Source organism: Crocodylus siamensis, chromosome 4, assembly GCF_052110815.1.
Source record: "Crocodylus siamensis isolate JL-2025a chromosome 4, ASM5211081v1, whole genome shotgun sequence".
Taxonomy (NCBI): Eukaryota; Metazoa; Chordata; order Crocodylia; family Crocodylidae; genus Crocodylus; species Crocodylus siamensis.
Genome location: NC_143398.1, coordinates 163,302,702 through 163,314,122, shown reverse-complemented (window position 1 = coordinate 163,314,122; position 11,421 = coordinate 163,302,702).

The window sequence follows — 11,421 nt, the reverse complement described above, 5'->3', positions numbered from 1 at the left end:
GTGATGACCCCTTCTTTCCATTGGGTGTAAGCCTCCTTTTTAGCAAGGAGACATTCCCGGATGCTTTTGGTGAGCCACGGAGGCTTGTGTGCTCTCCTGCTCCCTTTGATCCTCGTTGGGATTACCTTCCTTTGGGCTTGGAGGATCGTCTCCTTAAGGAGCGACCACTCTCCTTGGACACCCGGCTCCCCTCCCCTCTGGGACCTCAGCACTTCTCCAACTATCCTCCTTAGCTCGTTGAAGTCTGCCCTCCTAAAATCTAGGGCTGCTGCCTTACTGCAGGCCTTTGCCACCTTGCGCTGGATGGTGAATTCCAGCAGGCGATGATCGCTGTCGCCCAGGTGGTCGAGCACCCGCAGCCCCCTCACCAGGTCGTCACCCGTGGCCAGCACTAGGTCCGACAAGGCGTCTCCCCTGGTGAGGCTGTGCACCTCCTGGGTTAGATGGAGGTCCTGCACTCTGGCCAAGAACCTACGGGAGCGTTCAGACTTGGCTGACTGCTCTTCCCAGCAGATGTCTGGGAAGTTCAGGTCCCCCATGACTACCACATCCTTAGCCTTCACTACCTCTGCGAGCTGACCCAAGAATTCTTGGTCAAGTTCTTCACCCTGGTTGGGAGGTCTGTAGTAGACCCCCACCGTTAAATCCCTTTTCCCTCGACTGCCTTGTACTCTAACCCAAAGCACTTCAGAGTGCCCCTCCCCTGGCTCCTTGCTAATTAATGAGGATGTGTATTCCTCCTTAATATAGAGCGCCACGCCCCCACCTCTCTTTCCTATCCTGTCCCTCCTGTACAGCCTATAGCCCTTGACATTCACCGCCCAATCATGCGTCGCGTCCCACCACGTTTCCGTAATCACCACAATGTCCGGGCTGGTGTCAGCCAGTAGGAGGGTGAGTTCCTCCTGCTTGTTGCCCATACTACGAGCGTTTGTGTAGAGGCATTTGAGGCCTCCTGTGGGTGTGTGTACTGCATGTTTAGCATTGTGTCCAATGGAGGGCTGAGAGCCCAGAAGGCCGAATCCTGTTTCACTTTATGTACCCAAAGTGCACTGACCTGGCCATGTAACTGCCACTCTGGGCACAACTTGTCATCCTTCTCCATGCACAGTGTAGGCATGAAAGCACCCACATGGCTTCTAAGTATGCATAGTAGCCTGAGGTCTGGCTGGGCAGGTTTGCACATACCTGAGCAAAGTTATAGCTGGGCAAAGGAGAACCTTGCCATGTTCTAGTCCAAGAGCCTCATGGCTACTACAGTCAGCCGGGCAGCAGGCAGCCCTAAGATCATGACCCTGCCCCAAACCCTGAGATGATTCAAACCCAAAACTCTTTAACTCCCCAGTTCAGTGTGCTAACAATCAAGCCAGAGCTCAAACACCATCTAGCCCAGGGGTAGGCAACGATTTTGGCCGGAGTGCCGAAAAAAACACAATGTCTACCTTGGAAGGTGCCAGAGCCCAGAGCAGCTGTTTACAGCCTCCCAACTGCAACTGGCCCATGGAGCCCTGTCTGCCTGCAGCAGGGCTTGCAGCCTCCCAGCCACCTGCTGGGAGCAGCCTGGGCTCCATGGCTGGCAGCAGCTGCTTAGAGCCCAGGCTGGCGGTGGTGTGCTGAGCAAAGTGGCCTTGCATGCCATGTTCAGCACGTGTGCTGGGGGTTGCTGATCCCTGATCTAGCCCCTTGCAGCTGAGCCACTGAACCTTTTGTTTACTAGGCACAACATATGAAAACCAGTTTCTGACCTGTTGGGAGCACAGATGCAGGTTAGAACCCAGGGTTTGCTCCCTTCCAAAGCAGCCCCCATTTCATGGGGCCATACATCCTCCAGCTCATGCTTTTCTTCCTGGCCTCACAGATCCCTCTTTTGGCTGCCCAGGGGACCAACTTCAAGAGGAGGGATAGAGAAGCATCTAAAAGACCCTAATCTGTGACCTGGTGGTTAGGGCACTGTATTAGGAAGTCAGAGAGCTACAGCTCCAAACCCTCCTGAGTGAGGACCTATGCTTTCCCCTTCTGGGGTAAGTGTCCTGGCCACTAGGTTCCTGACCTAAAGCAAGGATGGACTCGCCTCTTTCTTCAGTGTCTAGCACCAACTGGTCATGGGGTTTTGCCCAGCAACAATTTACCTGCTTATGGAGTCACCTACCTACACAGCCAGCCTCCAGATCCTATTGAGTATGCTCAAGACAGGTGGTGACTTACAAGTCTACACTACATGTGGAATAGGATCCCCAGCTCTGTATAAATGCCCAAAGCAGCAGGCACACAACAGGATAAGCACCCTTCAGGCACACAAATACAATATGATTCTGCCTTAAGTGTTTTGACTCCCTCATGATGCCCAGGGCAAATCTGGGGATAGAATACAGGGCTCCTGATTCCCAGCTCTTACTCCAGCCATCAGAGACCCCCATTTCCCCAAGAGCCAGAGAAAAGACCTCAGAATGGATTAACCTAGGAGTAGCAGTGCTCCCCAGCTGTGAGGAGGGACTGTCTGCAGTATCTTGCAGTCTTCTAGCAGGCTGTAGGAGCTGGTAGATCTGCCCATTTACCTAAAAATAGTATCTCCCACTCTAATATATACCCTAGGGTCTGTCTATCTCTAGCTCTCTGTTTCTATCCTCATACACCTCCCTTCTATCTATTTATTGCTATCCCGTCTCTCTCTCTCTCCATCTGTTTGTTCCATGATTGTCATTCTGGCTGTGAAGGTCTCCAGGGATAGTCCAGGGTGGGTTCCCTTTGATCTCCGGGGTGCTGGGCTGTGCTGGGGCTCTGCTCACACCACCTACCTGTTCATTCCCAGTACAAAGAGAAAGCTGAGGCACTGCTGCTTCCAGGCTGCCCCCAGGTGATCTATCCCAGCAGAAAGAGGAAGACAGGCCTCAAGGAGCATCTGCTCATGTGACTATTGCTGTCCAGGGCAAGCTTGCGCCAGTGCCAATAGGGGTGGGTCCATGGGACCTGAACTAAAGCTCCTCGGAGTCAGTGAAAAGACTCCCACTATGTGTGGTGGCAGTAGGACCCAGCCCAAGCTATAAGGCTGTGCGGTTTTCTAGTTTGTTGTTCCCAGTGGCTGGAAGAGGAACTCCATCAGCAGCCAGCGGCTAGGGCATTCTCTACACTCACTCCAATGAAGCAATCATCTCAGAGCAACATCACAGCATTAAACAGGGGTGTTAGGGTGAGAGGCAGGATGGTGGGTACTAGTCTGCTTGGTTCCCTGCTTTGCCACGAGCTCCCTATGTGACCTCAGGCGAGTCCCTTAGAGCACTGATGCACTGTGATGGGAGGACCACTGCACCAAGGCCAGCATCCTCTCTGCACCTAACATAACCAGCATTGAGGCAAAAAACATGAAACATCAACTCTACTGGGCTGGCCACTGTATGCAGATGGCTGACACTCATCTCCTGAAGCAAGTCCTCTTTTCTCAACTCAGTCATGGTAAAAGGATCCACAAAGGACAAGAGGAAGTGCCACAAGGACACCTTAAAAGCATACCTTAAGAAAGCTGGCATCAACCTTACAAACTGGGAAGTGCTGGTTGGTAAAAAGTCCCAATGGTGCTGCACTATACATCAAGCTACTGTCTACTTCAGAGTGAAGTGTCTTGCTCAGGAAGCTGATAAATGGCAGAAGAGGAAGAAAAGTGTACAGCATCCTGGCCAACAGCTGTTCTCCCTCCCTCCCCCCGCCCAAGGCACCACTGGTCATATGTGTGGAAAAACTTGCAGAGCACGGATTGTACTCCTCAGCCATCTTAAAACTCACCAATAGCCACCCCCTGGCACACATCATCCTTGTATTGAGGCATAGCCAATATATGTGTGGGAGCATGCTGAGCAGAGAGACTATACCCAGCCAGCCCCATGCGTGGATACTAACAGAAGTCATGCGCCCATAGTGTACTTAGCGCCACTTTCAGGCATGCTCATGAGAGTGGCTACATGACTCAGAGTGAGCGTGCAGGGCAAGTTTTCCCATGAATGTTGTGCAGGCCTATCCACACAGTATGAACATGCCTTTGGTCCCTTTCCCTTGCTGCAAAGGGGAATAATCCCTTGCCTTCTCTCCTGAGGCTGTTGTCATGGTGAATATAATAAAGGGTTGGATTAACCTGGTAATGAAGGTCATTATAGCCCTACAGAGCCCACCCTAACTGTAGCAGCCCTTTGCCCAAGGATCTCAAATCACAAGTCCTAGTGATTCTCAGTCCTGCCCAGCTTAGGATCATAGGAACATAGGAAAGTAGGGCCAGAATGGACCTCACAAGGTCATCTAGTCCAGCCCCCTACACAAGGCAGGATGTTCCCTGACTAAACCATTCCAGCCAAGTGTCTGTCCAACCTGTTCTTGAAAACTTCCAGGAATGGAAATTCACAACCCCTCTAAGTAGCCTGTTCCAATGCTTGGCCAGCCTCATAGTCAGAAAGTTCCTCTGAACCTCCAACCTAAATTTCCTCTGCTGCAGCTTGAGACCATTGCTCCTAGTCCTGTCCCCTATGGCCACAGAGAAAAACCCATTTCCATGCTCTCTATAGTCACCCTTCAGGTATTTGAAGAATGTCCTCAAATCCCTTTTCAGTTGTGTCTTCTCCAGACTAAATAACCATAGTTCTTGCAGCCTTTCCTCACAGGTCATGCTTCCCAGGCCTCTGTCATTTCTGTCTCTCTCCACCAGACTGTTTCTAATTTGTCCACATCTGTCTGGAGGTGAGGGGCCTAAAACTAAATGCAGTACTCCAGGTAAGGCCTCAGCAGTGCTGAATAGAGTGGAAGAATCATATCTCTTGACTTGCAAGTGACACTCCTGATAATACAACCCAGTATGCCATTGGCATTTTTTTGCAACAAGAACAAACTGTTGTTTCATATACAGCTTATGATGTACTGTAACCTCCAGGTCCTTTTCTGCAGTACTGCAGCCTAGCCAGTCATTCCCCAGTTTGTATTAGTGTGCAATTATTCTGTTCAAAGTGCAAGACTTTGCACTTGTCCTTGCTGAATCTCATCTGGCTGATAGCAGATCATTTTTCCAGTCAAGCCAGGCCAAATGGATCCTAAACCTACCCTTCTGAGTACATGCAGCTCCACCCAATTTTGTACCATCCATCAGTGACCAGTTACAAGAAGCAACACCACCACTACAGCCCCCATTTCCCCCAAAGTGAATTGTGGCTAGCATGTTCCAATTCAAGAGAAGCTCTAGGGCATTTATCATTTGCACAATCCATCAGCAGCATTGTTGCATTAATCAGCATTGCAGGAACGTCAGATCCAATCCCTGGATTGTATATTTGCAAAGATCTGCAGTCAACACACTGAATAGCTAGCTACATGTGCCTTGAGAGCCATGCTTTGAACATCACTACAACCTCAAGCCTTCTTGCAGTACCCAAGGGAGGGATCATGAGCCATGCTGGGAAGCCTGCACTCAGATCCTGGACCCAGTGACTGAGTAACGACTGCAAGAAAGGCCAGACCATCAAAAGCGCTGTTCATTTATTTCTTCATGCAGTCCAGGATTTCCCAAGTAGACCAGGGCTCACAGTCCCTGGACTGCCTAGAGGTAGGGCTTGAGGGGACATTTCATGACGCACAGAGTAACTGGCTCCTTCCACCCCGTAGATGGTCTTCAAGAATTTAAGGCCATGGGGTGGGGGTAGATCTTGCTAACGCTCTAGCAGTTCGCTGCAGGGCGGTGCTAGGTGGAACTGCTCTGGGCCTCAGCACTGGTAACTCTGCCCATGGAAGGACTGCAGGTCCCGTGTGAGCTGCAGGGATGGGTGTGGGGCCGCTTGGTCAGGGAAATGTAGGGCTGGCCCCAAGCCCAAACAATTCCAGATGCTTCCACCGAGACTTTCATCCAGAGAGCTTCACAGATACTAACTAGTGAAGCCTCACGTTTTTCCTTTGAGGCAGGTGGGTCCAGTGACAAGGCTGGGAAAAGGCCTTGATCTAGTTGTTACCCTTCTCTGAGCCACGCTTTGCATCCTCCTCCAACTCTGCATGCTCCTCAGAAAGCCCCCCAGCCATGCTTAGTGGATGTTTCCTCTTAGCATTTGCAGATCAGTTATGTTTGGAGGAGGGGTAGTGTCGGGTGCTCTTGACAGTGCAGCTCAGGAGCCTGGAGTGAGTCTGACTGAGCATGGAGAGACACACGCCAAGACAGGCATTAGGATTCAACCTGCAAATATCCCTGCGCTGCACCTGGTTTCTGGTTGAGGTGTCAGATGAAAGGAAACATGGGAGAGATGTGGAACTTGTAGGAGGGGAAGCATTTGTGTGTGTATGTGCGTGTGTGTGTGCACGTGTGTTGCAAGTACATATAAGAAAAAAGGAAAATTCACAGTGCAGTCTTTGGAAACTCAGCAAGCGTGAGGCTAAGGCTTGCTGCTGCTGGGATCGCTTAAAGCAAAGCAGGAGAAAGTTTTGCAAATATATGGAGACTTGAGAGTGCCAGCAGAACAGAGCACTGGAGAGATTTTATTGTGCAGATTAACCAAAAAACAAAGAAGAAAAAGAAGAATTTAATGCAACCCATGTGCCATTTCTGTTGAAGCAAGTTAACTTATCCCAGATGCCTTGTGTCTGCTCCAGTTATTTCAGCACACAGCAAACCAAATCCAGCTTCTCTTTCCCTGAGATCAGTGTTCAGTCAGCTTTGTTTTTCAGTAGGACCTACACTGAGTTGGCCTGATGAGAGTAAATGCTGGGGGTATAATGCAAACTTTTAGGGCAGGTGGTAGGTGCTGTGTGTAGGGATCCAGGTAGGTGGAGGACCAGGTTTTTAGCTGGATCCCCAGGGAATCCAGAGCTGCCCAGCTGCTTTGATCAGCCTTTAGGAAAGATAGAAGCAGACATACAGCAGGGATCACTGCTCCCCACTTTCCCTACCTGTCACCAGCAAGCATCTCAGTGGGGTTGCCCTGAATTGTGCAGGCTTGTCAAGCTGAGATTCACTCTTGGAAATCCACATAACTGATGAATCCCACACCAATTCTGCGTGCATGCGTGTGTGTGTGTGTGTTTTCCCACCTTGCCCTAGCAACAACCAGACACTCTTTTTGTGAATTACAGAACTATGAATAAGCTCAGACATCCCCGTCTGAACAGGGAGGCCTGATCCTATCACATGAGCAAAAGACTGGAGGTAATTCTACTGGTATCACTCCCTGGTCGGGCTAGTGTGAAGACAAGATGAGGACCTCAGATTTACTCTACAATGTCCAGGGTAATTGTTTAGGTGAAATCCCTCTTGAGCCCTGTCAGGTCCCCGTGGGACCACATTCCCAGCTGGTGCAAGTTGGTGCTGACTTCAGTGGAGCAACCCCAATTGAGACCCACTGAGGGAATTGGCTTTGTTGCCTATTATGTCATTCCAGGGTCACTGGGAACTGGAGGCTTGTCATGGCAGCCCATGCACTGCTTTGGGTTTTCTGTCCTCCCAGCGCTAGAAGACTCCATGAAACAGGCTTACCAGCAAATGGCATCTCTTATGCCCAGGCCTAACCCTCTGTCCCTCTTCTCTACATTGCTGCATGTCTTGGTTTTAGCAGTGACAGCAGATTCACCCCTCCCAAGCACAGGGTGGGGGAGTTTGCTGAGGGTCTGACCGCATTTCAAAGGGTGCCACTAATGAGATGCCCCAATTGGAGCTGTCTCCTGGTGCCATATAGTCTCTAGGGCACAAACGGGGCAAATTCACACCTGGAATAACTCTGTAGCTGCAGAGCACCAGAGAAAGCCATGGCGCCAAGGAATGGGTTTTCCCAAGAGCTGGGGCCAAATTCCCAGGTGCCCAGCAGCCTCATAGCCAGGGTCTGGATTCTCTAAAGAACACAGCTCCCAGCGAGGTGCCTACAGCTGTTACCTGGTTTCTCACCCGCCCTTGATTCCAGCAGCCACCGGGGCAGCAGATTTCCAAAGCAGCCCCACCCCAAAGCACAGAGCCCAGTAGAAAGCCTGGGCCCCATATTGCCCCCAAAACAATTCTAGTGGGCTTGTGGAAGGGTCAGGCCTGAAGGCGCTGCTGAGATGACAGGCCAAAAATGTCCTTGTTCCCAGTTTGAGGCCCCTTTGCATCAGACTGAAACCAGCTTGATGTTGCTCTTTCCCTTCTATTTATTCCGTTTCTCTGCTTTTTTTCTTCTAAGATCCTAATGGCTTTAGCAGTTGGGGGGGGGGGGTTCTTTTCCTTCTTTCTCTCATTCTGTTCCCACCCACCCCCTTCCCGCCCTCCCCTGCTCTCACTCTCAGCAAAACCATGGCATTCCTGAAATGGCCTCAACTGCTAACTCCAATGATGAGGTGGCGTCTTCTCCTCTCCTTTCTACTCCTTCCCCCAACCCTTTCTCTCTTTACATATATATAAAAAAAGATGACATTCTTTTCTTTTCTGTCATGCTGCAAAAATTAAAGACACATCTTCAACCTGGAAGGCAGCCAGCTTTTTCAAGTTCCAGAAGATGTGATTGGAGGAGATTTCTCTTGCAACGTGTCTTGGGCGCATAGATACAGGGTTGAAAGCTGGCCAGATAGTTTGGTGTGTGTGCGTGTGTGTGTGTTGAAAAACCCAGTACGGATAGATAGCTACTTTTGGTGGAGCCTTCTTTGCATTTAATTGCAGCCCTAAAAAAAAATAGTAGAGGTCGCCATATGATCCTTCCTTGTCCCAATTTCGACGTGTCCCATTTTTTTGGAGCGGGGAGGAAGAGAACACACACGTCTTAAAAAAATGCAAAGCTTCTGGAGCTGCCACTCATGAGTTCCAGCCGTCATCCTTTGCAAGCCTGAAGGTGTGAGGAGGTTGGAGGCATTTTAGACGTTACAGAGTTGGCGATCTTATTTACAGAGCTGTAGAGGGGACTGATTATCTGCAGGCCTACACCAGGGCTCATTATTTGCACCCATACAAAGTGATTGGGCTCATTATTTACACCTAAAGAAAGTGATTGTCATGTCAGAGCCTCTCCCCTTCATTCTGATCAGGTCGCATCTGAAACCCCTTTGTACCCATATAGAATCACTGTCACGCACTGCCGCTCCTTGATCTTCTGACTCCTAGATCTGAGTCAAACTGAAACCACCCCACTGAAGAGAAATCTGATGGGCTAGGGTGGACTATCTATTGTGGGCTAGATCCACAGCTGATGCTCATTGCTGTAGATTTACACCAACTGGCCACATGGCCCACTGACTCCAACAGAGTTCTGTCGGGTTATGCCAACTTGGGGTTTGCCCAGTGACTCAGATGGAGCTCTCTTGGGTTACACCAGCTGAGGCCACTTCCTCTGCTCCTATTATCTCTGAAAGCAACAGTAAGACATATACAGAAATGTGGGCTGCCAGGCATTAGACTCTGCCACCCTTTAATAACATAAACCTTGATCTTGGATGTCCAACACCAATGGAAGTGTTTTTACTGACTCTACTGGAAGCAAGGTTTGTGTGTGAGTGATTCCAATAAAGTAGTAGGACCAAAGACAGTTAGGTCAGAAGAATATGACCCCTCCAGCACTGGTAATGTAAACAGAGGTAGATCCTGGTATAAAGAGGCTTAGCTCCATCAACTACCATGATTTATGCAGATAGAGGACCTCTAGGTACAGTCTTCTTCCATGACTAAAGGCACATTTGACTTCACACCCTCACTGAAAGAAAACAAAAACCAAATAAAAAACACCCTAATGCCACATTGTCTAGATAACCTACAAAGAATCCTGTGCAATAAATATTTTCTTTTCCCTCTTTGTACTAAAGATACTGCCGTCTGCCATTGCCTGGTAAATATATATATTTTTGTGTGTAATTATAACCTCCAAAAATTGTACGGTATATTGTGTGTTATTGTCAGGGTGCTTTTTCTTTTTCCAACCAACGTGGCTCTTCAAACGTAGAAACAGCTGTGGATCTCTGCCAAGGAGGCAAGAAAGCAGGAAAGAATGAAGGAGAAAGAGAGAGAGAGATGGAAAAAAAGAAAGAAAATGCTCTTTGCAGCATTTTATACAGTGAATTCAAAAACCTTCCTGCAGTATTTCAGGAAATGAAGTTAAAGTTTGAAGATGTTATTATTAAGCAGCATTGCCTTGGAACTGAGATGGCATGGTATCTCCTTTTGCTTGGTAACTTCCAGATTCACACCTCTGAAAAGCCATGTGGAAGTTTAGGGGGTTTTTAACTGACTTTGATTTGCAAAGAGGGGTGAGAACATGAAGGCAGAAATCAGAGACTTTTACAGACCATGGAAACCTCCATTCTATCAAAAGAAGTGCAGTTGTTGAGGGTTTGAGTGACTCACTACTTCTGCTTTTTCATAACAATACATGGAATATTGCATTACTGTGTGGCGGATGCATGCAAACATGCTTATTTGCAATAGATAGATTTATGCATGTGTATGCATATTTGCGTGTGTATAGGCATATAGCTACAGGACCATTTAATTTTTCTACATTAATGAACACATACTCATGCACATAGTGCAGAGAGATGAAAAATCCTATTGCTGCTGTCTAGAGTCCCCTGTGCATTTCCCTTCTGCATGTTAAAGACATTACCCTGCCATGCTTGCTTCTGTGACATTACAGAACTTTTCCAATGATTCTGTTTCTCCTCCTCTCTTCATTTCCCTTCCTCCTAGACCCTTTCAAAACCTATTCTCTTCTGCCATTAGCACATTTTAACAAGAAGAACATTCCCATTGGACAAAACAAATTTAAAGCCTTTTTGTGTGCCTTTACTTAAAATTAACAAAGCGCAATTGTTATTTCTAAAAAAAAAATCAAGGAAGGTTTCCAAGATAAAGCCACAGCAACAGGCAGCAATGCTGGGATCCAGATTTCCCCCCACCCACCCAATCTCAGAAATATTTGCAAACTCCCTCAAAAGTTTTTTCTATACATTTTGAGAAATGCAAGCTGAAAAGTGAACTTCTTCAATGCCCTGCTTCTCTGGTGAATCGTTGGATCACCTAGGAAGAAGCGCATTCCACCTGGTGAAGCAGCACACAATTGTTTTCCATGCAGGAAAGCTTCCCTCCTAACAAACAACTGCTCAGCCTCTTAACCATGCAACAGCAAAGCACACTTCTCCCCCTCGCTCAAAGAATTTTCCTCCCTGATTCTTGTCTTTCAATTCATTAAGAACCTACCACATCCCTACTGTACATGCAACCTGCACTGCCAACACAGAGGATCCAAAGCCACATAGACTGGTCCATACCCTTGTGACTGGATACAAAGGGGGTTGGCTATTGCCTCCTAACTATTTTTTTTTGCCTGGGACTGTGTTAGCTGGGCTCCTCTGATTGGCTGAGGGGCTGGTCCAAGATCCCTTCTGCATTGAGAAACAAGCTGGGATGGGATCCACCTCTCTGGGATGCTGGATCATATAAAAAGCGAACCTAAGCCTTGG